Below are 10,993 nucleotides of genomic sequence, written 5' to 3'. Positions count from 1 at the left end.
CTATACATGTTACTTTTGATGAAACTAACATCCTTGAAAAAGGAAAATCTCTTAATGATGAAGATGAGATAGGTGACAGTATTACACAAGAAGAAGAAAAACTGGAACTACAGCAGAAAACACCATCTGAAGACACATCACTACCCAAAGAATGGAGGAAACCCAAAGATCTATCTCTGGATAACATTCTTGGAGATATAAATAAGGGAGTTTCTACTAGACACTCTTTTAATCTTCTAAGTGATGATATGGCATTTGTTTCTCAAATTGAACCATTATGTGTGGAACATGCATTAAAAGATGAATTCTGGATAATGGCCATGCATGATGAACTGAATCAATTCAAAAGAAATGATGTTTGGATTTTAGTTCCTTTCAATAAGAATATGAATGTCATTGGTACAAAATGGGTTTTCAGAAACAAACTAAATGAAGAAGGTGTTATAGTTAAAAATAAAGCTAGATTAGTAGCCAAAGGATACAATCAACAGGAAGGTATAGACTTTGGTGAAACATATGCTCCAGTTGCTAGATTAGAAGCTGTTAGGCTTTTACTTGCATTTGCTTGTGTGTTTGATTTCAAACTATATCAAATGGATGTGAAAAGTGCATTTTTAAATGGTCTAATTGATGAAGAAGTTTATGTAGCTCAACCACCTGGTTTTGTTGACTGCAAATTACCTAAGCATGTTTACAAGCTCAAGAAAGCTTTGTATGGACTGAAACAAGCTCCAAGGAAATGGTATGAAAGGCTAAGTAAGTTTCTACTAACTCATGACTTTCAAAGAGGTAATGTTGATAAAACTCTTTTCATAAAGAGAAAATCAAAAGATATTCTGCTGATTCAGATTTATGTTGATGATATAATATTTGGATCTACTAACCAATCTCTATGTGGAGAATTTGTTTCCAATATGCAGAAGGAGTTTGATATGTCTATGATGGGAGAATTAAGCTTCTTCCTAGGACTACAAGTCAAACAAATGGAAAATGGAATTTTTCTACATCAAACTAAATATAGCAAAGAACTGTTAAAGAAATTTGATATGGAGAATTGTAAGATATCAAATACTCCTATGTCTACTAATTGTTATCTAGATAGTGATATTGCAGGAAAAGATGTTGAAGAATCAATGTATAGAGGGATCATTGGATCTCTTCTGTATCTAACAGCTAGCAGACCTGACATCATGTACAGTGTATGTGTATGTGCTAGATTCCAATCAAAACCAAAGGAATCACATCTGAAGGCTGTAAAGAAAATACTGAAGTATTTGAAAGGCACAATCAATGTTGGATTGTGGTATCCTAAAGGTACTTCTCCATCTTTAACTGGTTACTCTGACTCCGATTTTGCTGGTTGTAAATTGGATAGGAAAAGTACAAGTGGAACGTGCCACACGTTTGGAGAATGTCTCATATCGTGGCAGAGCAAGAAACAAGCTTGTGTAGCACTCTCAACTGCTGAAGCTGAGTATATAGCTGCTGGAAGCTGCTGTGCTCAGTCAATTTGGTTTAAACATCAACTTCAAGACTTTGGTTTGAAGATTGATCACATACCACTGAAGTGTGACAACACAAGTGCAATTAACATTTCAAGGAATCCTATTCTACACTCAAGAACTAAGCACATTGAAGTTAGACATCACTTTATCAGAGATCATGTAGAGAAAGGAGACTGTGACATCAAATTCATAATGTCAGAAGATCAACTTGCTGACATCTTTACAAAGCCTCTACCAAAGGAAAGATTTTTCAAGCTAAGAACCAATCTTGGTATCATTAGTGAGTCCAATCTATCCTAAATCTCATAATTAAAGTATGATTGTGTGAATATGCATGAAATTGCTAAGCACTTATAGGTTTAAACTTGATGTATGTGCACTCATAATAGGAAATCACACAAAACACAGTATGCCCTGTATCTGCACACATTTCACTGTGATAATCGATTACCTATCGGGTTAATCGATTACCACTCACTCACTTGCATAATTACCCTGTTTCAGTTGCGAGATAATCGATTACCAACTGGGTTAATCGATTACCTGACGCGAACCCCTGTTTTTTTTTGTACTCAAAAACCCTCTTTAAATCTGTTTCAAATTCAAATTAATTCAAAACTCTCTCCATTTTTACTTCAAACTAAAACGAACGAAACCCCTGGTTCCCTTTTCTATCTCAAAATCTATTTCAAAACCTAACCCTAAGCCCCATTCATGGAAAGTCTTGGCAAAGGAAAGCGTGTAAAGCACATAGCCAACAGAGATTACCCTCGTCCTACTACTCAAGGTCAAGGTACATCTAAAAAGAAGAAACAAGAGTCCTCTCGTCCAGAACCTGAAGAAGAATATTCTCATTCGTGGTTCACAAGGAAGTCTCAAGAGGAAACTTTCAATGAGTCTTTTGCTTGCAAAGACATTGTGGCTCCAAAGGTACTCTACTCGTCTTGGCTTATAGAGCAAGGTTTTACATTTCCTACTCTGTTATCTAGTCAAGGAGTTAGCAAATTTGTTGGGTTAAGTGGACTGTACTACCCTGATCTTGTTAGGGTCTTTTACTCAAATTTGGGAAGAGATGAAAATGGTGTTTTGGTTTCAGAAGTTAAAGGAATAAAAGTTACTCTATCTGCTGATGTATTTTTGAAGATTGGTGGATTAACCAGAAATGGTATTAAACCTACCTTCAATGAATTAAAGATGAAAAATTTCTCAATAGATAAAGATACGTTTTTTATGAGTATGCTGAGGGATGTTTCAGCCTGGGAGGCTAATAAAGAATACAAAAGAAAAGAAAAGAGGAAAATTACATATAATGCTGGAGGTCTACGAATGGAAGATAGACTCCTACATTATGTAATTGTCTGGATTCTGGCAGCAAGGGGGAGCAATCACGCACAAATCAGTGAAGAAGATATGGCACTGCTCGCAGCTTTTAAGAACAACATTCAAGTTGATTGGGTATATGTGGTAGAAGACATAATGCTAAAGACAAGGAGGTTAATGGACTGCAAGTGTCCATATGCTGTGTTCATAAGCAAGGTATTGGTGTTCTATAAAGTTCCCTTAACTGGTGAAGCAAAAGAGGCCACCAGAGATGTTCATGATATCAAGGATAGAGCTCTGAAAATGATGAAGCTAGTGAAAACAGATGCTGGTTGGATAGCAAAGGAAGATGTTCCTACTGCTGAGACTACAGAGCCGTCTCAACCTGAAGTTCAAACTGAAGAAGAGGAAGGTGCTGAAGAGCCCAAGCCTCTTTCTACTTTTGAGCTATCTGTTCTGGCAAAGCTAGATGACATCAGAGAAACTCAGAGAAGAGATTATCAAGAGCTGAAGGCTTGTTTTGAATCTATATCTGAACGAATGGATGCGATGAACATACCCTACCCTGAAGAACTTTAGTTATGCATTACATTTTAGGCACTGCATTTTAATTTGTTCTGCATAAATACTTTGATTTATATTTCAGACTTAAAGTTTGTAATAGTTGTAGTATTTGTATGCTTCTGAACATTTTTAATGCTTATATGATGAAAGTCTTATTAAGTGCTTGTTGTTTCTGTTGCATAAGTATCATGTTATTTCTCTGTTTACTCTGTTTTTTTTTTTTTTGGTTTGGTTAAGCCAAACAGGGGGAGAAATTCATGAGAAACTGATTAAATGTTTATATGGTTGTTTATGTATTGTATAAGAAAGAAATGGAAATAGAACTGCATAATGCTTTGTATGGAAGTTTTTGTTCTAGACATATGCAGGTTCAAATTCAAGTTCAAATTTCAAACAAACAAGTGAAACAAAACAACATGATGATCGTGAAAGTCAACATGAAGAGTTTGGCTCATCAAAACCAAAAAGGGGGAGATTGTTGAAGATTGAAGAATCTACATCTGGAAGATGTTCCCTAGAAGTTTTAGTTTTGATGTTTTGCTCATGTTGCTTTTTATTTTAAGCCTATGTCAAAAGGATAATGTATTGATTGTTTAAAAGATTAGGCTTGTATGTGTTTGTTTGTTATGTGTTAAAAATTAGTAATTAACATGAAGGTGAAAATATCATAATACTCATTTTTCTTATTTCATTCATTGTTGAGAACATGAAGTATTAATTTACTGAGTGTTTGAGACTTTAAATGAAAACTTGAAAACATCAGAAATTTTCTGAGTTAAGGAATAGATTACCTGAACTGGTAATAGATTACCTGACTCATGTTGAAAAACTGATTGATACTGGAATAATCGATTACCATGTGTGGTAATAGATTACCAAACTGATTCTGATGATTTCAAGAGGAAAAAGGATCGTGTTAATCGATTACCTCTTTAAAGTAATCGATTACCTCTGTTCCAAATGTGAGTTTTGTGTTATTTTGGCATCGTGTTAATCGATTACCATGTTAGGTAATAGATTAAAACAGGAGCTGAAACAATTAGTTCAGTTATTCTAACTCGTGGTAATAGATTACCATCACAGGTAATAGATTATCTCTGTTATGAATATAACTGAAATAACTGTTTCCTTGCACATGAAAATTGTCTTTAAATAAGATTAAAACTGAAGTTTTTTTTAAGAAGAGAAAAAAAGAATTTTCACACACGAAAGTAGAGAGATACTTACATGAACTAAAGAGATTTTTTTTAATACACATTACTGCAAAAGAGAAAAAGATTTTCTGAAAAAGAAAGAAAGAACATATCTGCTGAAAATCAACTTTTGGAAAAAGAAGTGTGCAAGATCAATTCAAGAAGATGAAGTTCATATAGAAAATTCATTCTAAACTGGTTTACGTTGTTGAAGATCATATCTACACGAACAGGTGTACTCGTTTCTGATCTTTTGTTATTGTTTGAATGGTTTTAACTCTTGAGATTAGAGAATCTCTGGAAGAGTTGTGTAAAGAGAAATCTTGAGATAGGTTTTTCTCAAGTAGGATATTGTGAGATCAATATTCTTGGGTTATATGTTTCTTGTGGAGTCAAGAAATGGTTTGTTAATCTTGTAGGTGTCAAGATTTTCTTGTTAAATTCATTGATTGGATATTGCTTGTGCAGGGTGCATGTAAAGAATATCAATAGTGGATTTGACTGGATTTAGAGGTGTATCTAAATCTGAAACTGGATGTAGGCCTTTGGATGGCTGAACCAGTATATATCTTGGTGCATGATTTTCTTAACTCTTACACTCTTTACATTCTGTATAAGTTTCTTGATTAATGTTGTATGAAGAAAAACATTATCTGCAGAAACTGAACTTTAAAGATTCTTGGTAATTGATAAATTCAATCTTTACATATCTTGTTATTCAAATCTTGTTGGATAAGCTGTGCATTTATAACTCTGAATTACCTTTTTTGTTTAAAGGTTTGTTTTAAATCAAGATTTGTTTGGTAAAGATTTAGAAAGCAAAGAAGAAAAGGAAAAATAACATAGAATCTATTCAACCCCCCCTTCTAGATTCTAACCGTAGGGACCAACAGCTAGGACAATGTTAAATGAAACAAACTTGCCAAAATATTTTTGGGCTGATGCTATTAACACTGCTTGTCATGTGTTAAACAAAGTTCTGATTCGGCCTATATTAAAGAAAACACCCTATGAAATTTACAAAGGAAAGAAGCCTAACATTTCATATTTAAGAGTGTTTGGGTGTAAGTGCTATGTGCTGAACAATGGGAAAGAACAACTTGGAAAGTTTGATGCAAAGGCTGATGAGGCAATTTTTCTAGGATACTCTACTAATAGTAAAGCCTATAGGATCTATAATAAGAGAACTCTAGTTGTAGAAGAATCTGTCCATGTGGTATTTGATGAGTCAAATAAGCAAGAGACTAGGCAAACTGAAATTGAAGATTTAACTGAGTTGCTTGATCAATCCCTATTGGAGAATGAGCCAAGTGAAGTGCCTAAGGAGAGTGAAGCACATGAGAAAGCAAAGGAAACATGTGAACAATTGCCCAAGGAATGGAAAACTTCTAGAGACTTATCAATGGATAATATAATTGGAAATATTGGTAAAGGAGTTTCAAATAGGAGTGCCATTAAAAATATTTGCAACACTATGGCATTTGTGTCACAAGTTGAACCTAAGAGCATTGATGAAGCACTAAAAGATGAACATTGGTTAATGGAAATGCAAGAGGAACTAAATCAGTTTGAAAGAAATGAAGTGTGGGATTTAGTGCCATTACCAAAAGATTATCCAATTATTGGAACCAAATGGGTTTTTAGAAATAAGCTTGATGAATCTGGGATAATACTAAGAAATAAGGCAAGACTAGTGGCTAACGGGTATAACCAAGAAGAGGGGATTGACTATGATGAGACTTTTTCCCCTATAGCAAGAATTGAGGCCATTAGATTACTTCTTGCTTATTCCTCTATAAAGAATTTCAAGCTTTATCAAATGGATGTGAAAAGTGCTTTCCTCAATGGGTTGATACAAGAGGAAGTGTATGTTGAACAACCACTAGGTTTTGTGGACTTTAGGAATCCTAATCATGTGTATAAGCTCAAAAAGGCACTCTATGGCTTGAAGCAAGCTCCTAGATCATGGTATGACAGGTTAAGTAAATTTTTGATTGTGAATGACTATGAAAGAGGAAAGGTGGATAATACATTGTTTGTCAAGAAATTTAAAAATGATACAATGTATGTACAAATATATGTGGATGATATTGTGTTTGGATCCACAAATACCTCTCTTTGTAAAGAATTTGCTAAAACCATGCAAGGAGAATTTGAAATGTCAATGATGGGAGAGCTTACATTCTTTTTAGGATTGCAAATCAAACAAATGCATGATGGAATATTCATAAGTCAAAGCAAGTATTGCAATGAACTTCTGAAAAAGTTTGGTATGGAAGGGTGTAAGGAGGTTGCCTCACCTATATCAAACAATTGCAATCTTGACTTAGATGAGAAAGGAATTGTTGTTGATAGTTCAAAGTATAGAGGAATTATTGGATCACTCTTGTACGTGACAGCAACTAGGCCTGATATAATGTTTGTTGTGTGCCTATGTGCAAGATTCCAAGCTAATCCTAAAGAATCTCATATGAAGAGTGTGAAGAGAATCCTTAAGTATTTGAAAGGTACAACTAATGTGGGGTTGTGGTATCCAAAGGGAGTCTCACTAAGTCTGATCGGCTACTCAAATTCAGACTATGCTGGGTGTAGACTAGATAGAAAGAGCACAAGTGGAACTTGTCACTTATTAGGTGTCGCCACCGGCCCGAAACGGGCTTTCGGCATTCGCGAAGGATGGTTGGACTCGTTTATTTGTTTGAAAAATGTGGATTGCTAGAATGACTTATTCTCAAACTGAGACCTCGTCAAACGAGCAATTTTATTAAAAGGCTCACTAATCCATATTAATCCCAAGCGGGACCCTCCATGGATTAGTGGTTTTCATAAAGGAGGGTTCGTGGAGTCGCCACCAATGTTTTACTCAAAACATTGGAAAAAGGGATAAGGCAATTGATTTAAAAATCAACTTTGGCCACTACAACCAGAGTTGGGTAAGGGAGTCGGTTACGCGTGGGGAAGGTGTTAGCACCCCACAGCGCCCCTTTCGGGTTCCCTATGACAGATTATTTTTAACAGAACAGTATAAAATTACTAAATTACCCCTATTTATTCTAAGCAATTATAAATTGACTATCTACATGATGACAGTTTAAATATTCACACAGAAAGCAGTAAAAGGAAGGATTGAAGGGAAACCTCTTGAAGCGTGCTTTTATAAAAATGAACTGGGAAGCGTTTTGGCGTTCCCTCGCTCTACAAGCCCGCTCCTCGCTCTCCTAGAACAAAATTTTAACTAAGGGAATCAAAGAGATTTCCCCTCGACTAGGTTCGGATCTCCAAGCTAAGTGCTCGGAATTCCAGAACTTCGTCGGATCGACTCCCAGAGAGATTTCTAGGGCAGAACACTGCTCAAAAACCCCAGAATACTCAAGGAGGGAGTCAAAACTGAGTGAAAAAGTGTGGTAGGACGTCCAAATGACGTCATATTTATAGGGAATAGGCGCAATACGGCCTACAGGGCCAATACGGCCGTATTGAAATTTTTGAGCTTCAATACGGTCGTATTGGAGTTCAATACGGTCGTATTGAAAGTCAGAAATTTCAATACGCCCGTATTGAGTTCGCAGCGGTCGTATTGAAGTGTCAATACGGTCGTACTGACTTCAGTACGGCCGTATTGAACCTTCAATACGGCCGTATTAAGTTCAGTACGGCCGTATTGGGCTTTTTCCCTCCACTTCTTTATTTTTAGCTATTCTAAGACCTCTAGACCTACAGAGAACCCTCCTAGGGTCTTCCAGGAGTCCTTCTGGCTGATTATCCTTCAGTCTTCGAGAGTCTTCTAGCTTTATTTCCGACCCGGACAATTTTAGGGGTCTACATTAGGTAGTGCACTTGTTTCATGGAATAGCAAGAAGCAAGCTTGTGTTGCTTTAAGTACAGTTGAGGCTGAGTATATAGCTGCTAGAAGTTGTTGTGCTCAAATTCTTTGGATGAAACAACAATTAAGAGATTATAGAGTTGAGTTGAATAAAATTCCTTTGAGGTGTGACAATACTAGTGCAATAAATCTGACCAAGAATCCAATTTTGTACTCTAGGACAAAACATATTGAGATAAGACACCACTTTTTGAGAGACCATGTGCAAAGGAATGATTGTGTTGTAGAGTTTGTAGAAACTAGCAAACAACTAGCTGATATTTTTACAAAACCTCTACCAAGGGAAAGATTCAACCAATTAAAAATTGAATTGGGAATAATCAATGAGTCATGTTTGAATTGATTATGTTTTGAGAATGGAAATTAGAGATGTTTGAAAGAGAGTATTTAAAGTGACAAATAAGACTTGGTAAAATTTGAGAAGTTAAAATTTCTGAGAAGCAAAACTTCTCTGGAATAATCGATTATCTTAAGATATAATCGATTATCTTAAGTAAACCCATGCAAATAATCGATTATCTGGGTAATAATCGATTATCTGGAACATGAAGAATTCCAAGAGCCTCTGAAATAATTGATTATTTGGGCAATAATCGATTATCTGGTAAGAAGGAACTCAAAGAGTCACTGTAATAATCGATTATCTTGGGTAATAATCGATTATCTGGGAGTTGGAATCTGAGAAGTCACTGGAATAATCGATTATTCTGTAAATAATAGATTATCTGGACTGGGTTAGGAGAAAATACCCTCTGTAATAATCGATTATCTTGAAAATAATCGATTATCTATATCAGATTGTGTTTTTAAGGGGTTTTTACTGATGCAAATAATCGATTATTTGCATAAATAATCGATTATCTGGGAAGTTTTTAAAATTCTTGATACGTTTAAATGGTTTAATGCGCGCCAAACATTTGGAACCTCCTATAACCTCCTGTCGCCACCCGCCGAAACGGACCTTGGTAATCGCGACGATGGTCGGACTCTTTTTAAAGTTTTGAAAAGTGGTGGATTGCTAGAATGATTTATTCTCAAACTGAGACCTTGTCGAACTAACAATTTTATTAAATGATTCACCAATCTATGTTAATCTCAAGCGAGACCCTCCATGGATTAGTGGTTTTCGTAAAAGGTAGGGTTCTTGGAGTCGCCACCAATGTTTTACTCAAAACATTGGAAAAAGATTTAAGGCAATTGATTTTATAAATCAACCTTGGCCATTACAACCAGAGTTGGGTAAGGGAGTCGGTTACGTGCGGGGAAGGTGTTAGCACCCCACAACGCCCCATTAGGGTTCCCTATGACGGATTATTTTATAAATAACAGTGTAAAATTACTAAATTACCCCTATTTATTATAAGCGATTATAAATTAAATATCTGCATGATGACAATTTAAAATATGCAACAATCAGAAAGCAGTAAAAGAAGGGATTTTAGAAAAGAAACCTTTGAAGCGTGCTTTTATATATTTCAATGAAGTCTAGGAGGCTTTTTGGCGCTCCCTCCCTCTACAAGCTCGCTCGCTCCTTCCTAAAAAATAATTTTTACTATGGAAATCCAAAAGATTTCCCTTCGACTAAGTTCGAGACTCAAGCAAATGGCTCGTGACTCAAGAACTTCGTCGGATTGACTCTCAGAGCGATTTCTAGGGCAGAACACTGCTCAAAAACCCCATAATACTCAAGGAGAGAGTCAAAACTGTGTGGAAAAGTGTCAAATGACGTCCAAATGACGTCCTATTTATAGGGATGAGGCGCAGTACGGCCCCTGGGGTCAATACGGCCCGTATTGAGTTTTTGTACTACAATACGGTCGTATTGAATTCAGTACGGCCATATTGAAATACAGAAACTTCAATACGGCCGTATTGGTTTCAGTACGGCCGTATTGTAGTACAAAATGTGCAGTACGGCCGTACTGAACTCCAAGGAGGCCGTATTGAGCTCCAAACCTCCCACTTCCTTATTTTTAGGTACTCTAAGACCTCTAAACCTATAGATAGCCATCCTATGGTCTTCTAGGAGTCCTTCTGGCTGACTTTCTTTCGATCTTTGAGAGTCTTCGAGTCTTATTTCCGACCCGGACAATTTTAGGGGTCTACAGCTGCCCCCCCTTTACTTAGTCAAACGGCCTTTTGGTGTAACGATTGACAAGTAAAGGAGTTGACCCGATTGTCCGGGGAATGAGCCATCCTTCCGACTTGTAGTGTCTTCCGGTGGAAAATTGTTGAGTAGCCTCTCCAGGTTGAGTATTAGTCGTCGCCTCTCCAGGCTCGTTGCATACCTCGGTGCTCTGGACATCTGGGTAGCTGAGTACTGCCTCTCCAGGCTTGTGCATACCTCGGTGCTCTGGACATCTGGGTAGCTGAGTATCGCCTCTCCAGGCTTGTGCATACCTCGGTGCTCTGGACATCTGGGTAGCTGAGTATCGCCTCTCCAGGTTTGTGCATACCTCGGTGCTCTGGACATCTGGGTAGCTGAGTATCACCTCTCCAGGCTTTGTGCATACCTCGGTGCTCTGGAC

Source organism: Cajanus cajan, chromosome 4 (assembly GCF_000230855.2).
Source record: "Cajanus cajan strain Asha chromosome 4, NIPB_CcT2T_4, whole genome shotgun sequence".
Lineage (NCBI taxonomy): Eukaryota > Viridiplantae > Streptophyta > Magnoliopsida > Fabales > Fabaceae > Cajanus > Cajanus cajan.
The sequence above is the reverse complement of the archived record's forward strand: the minus strand, read 5'-3'. Positions refer to the sequence as shown.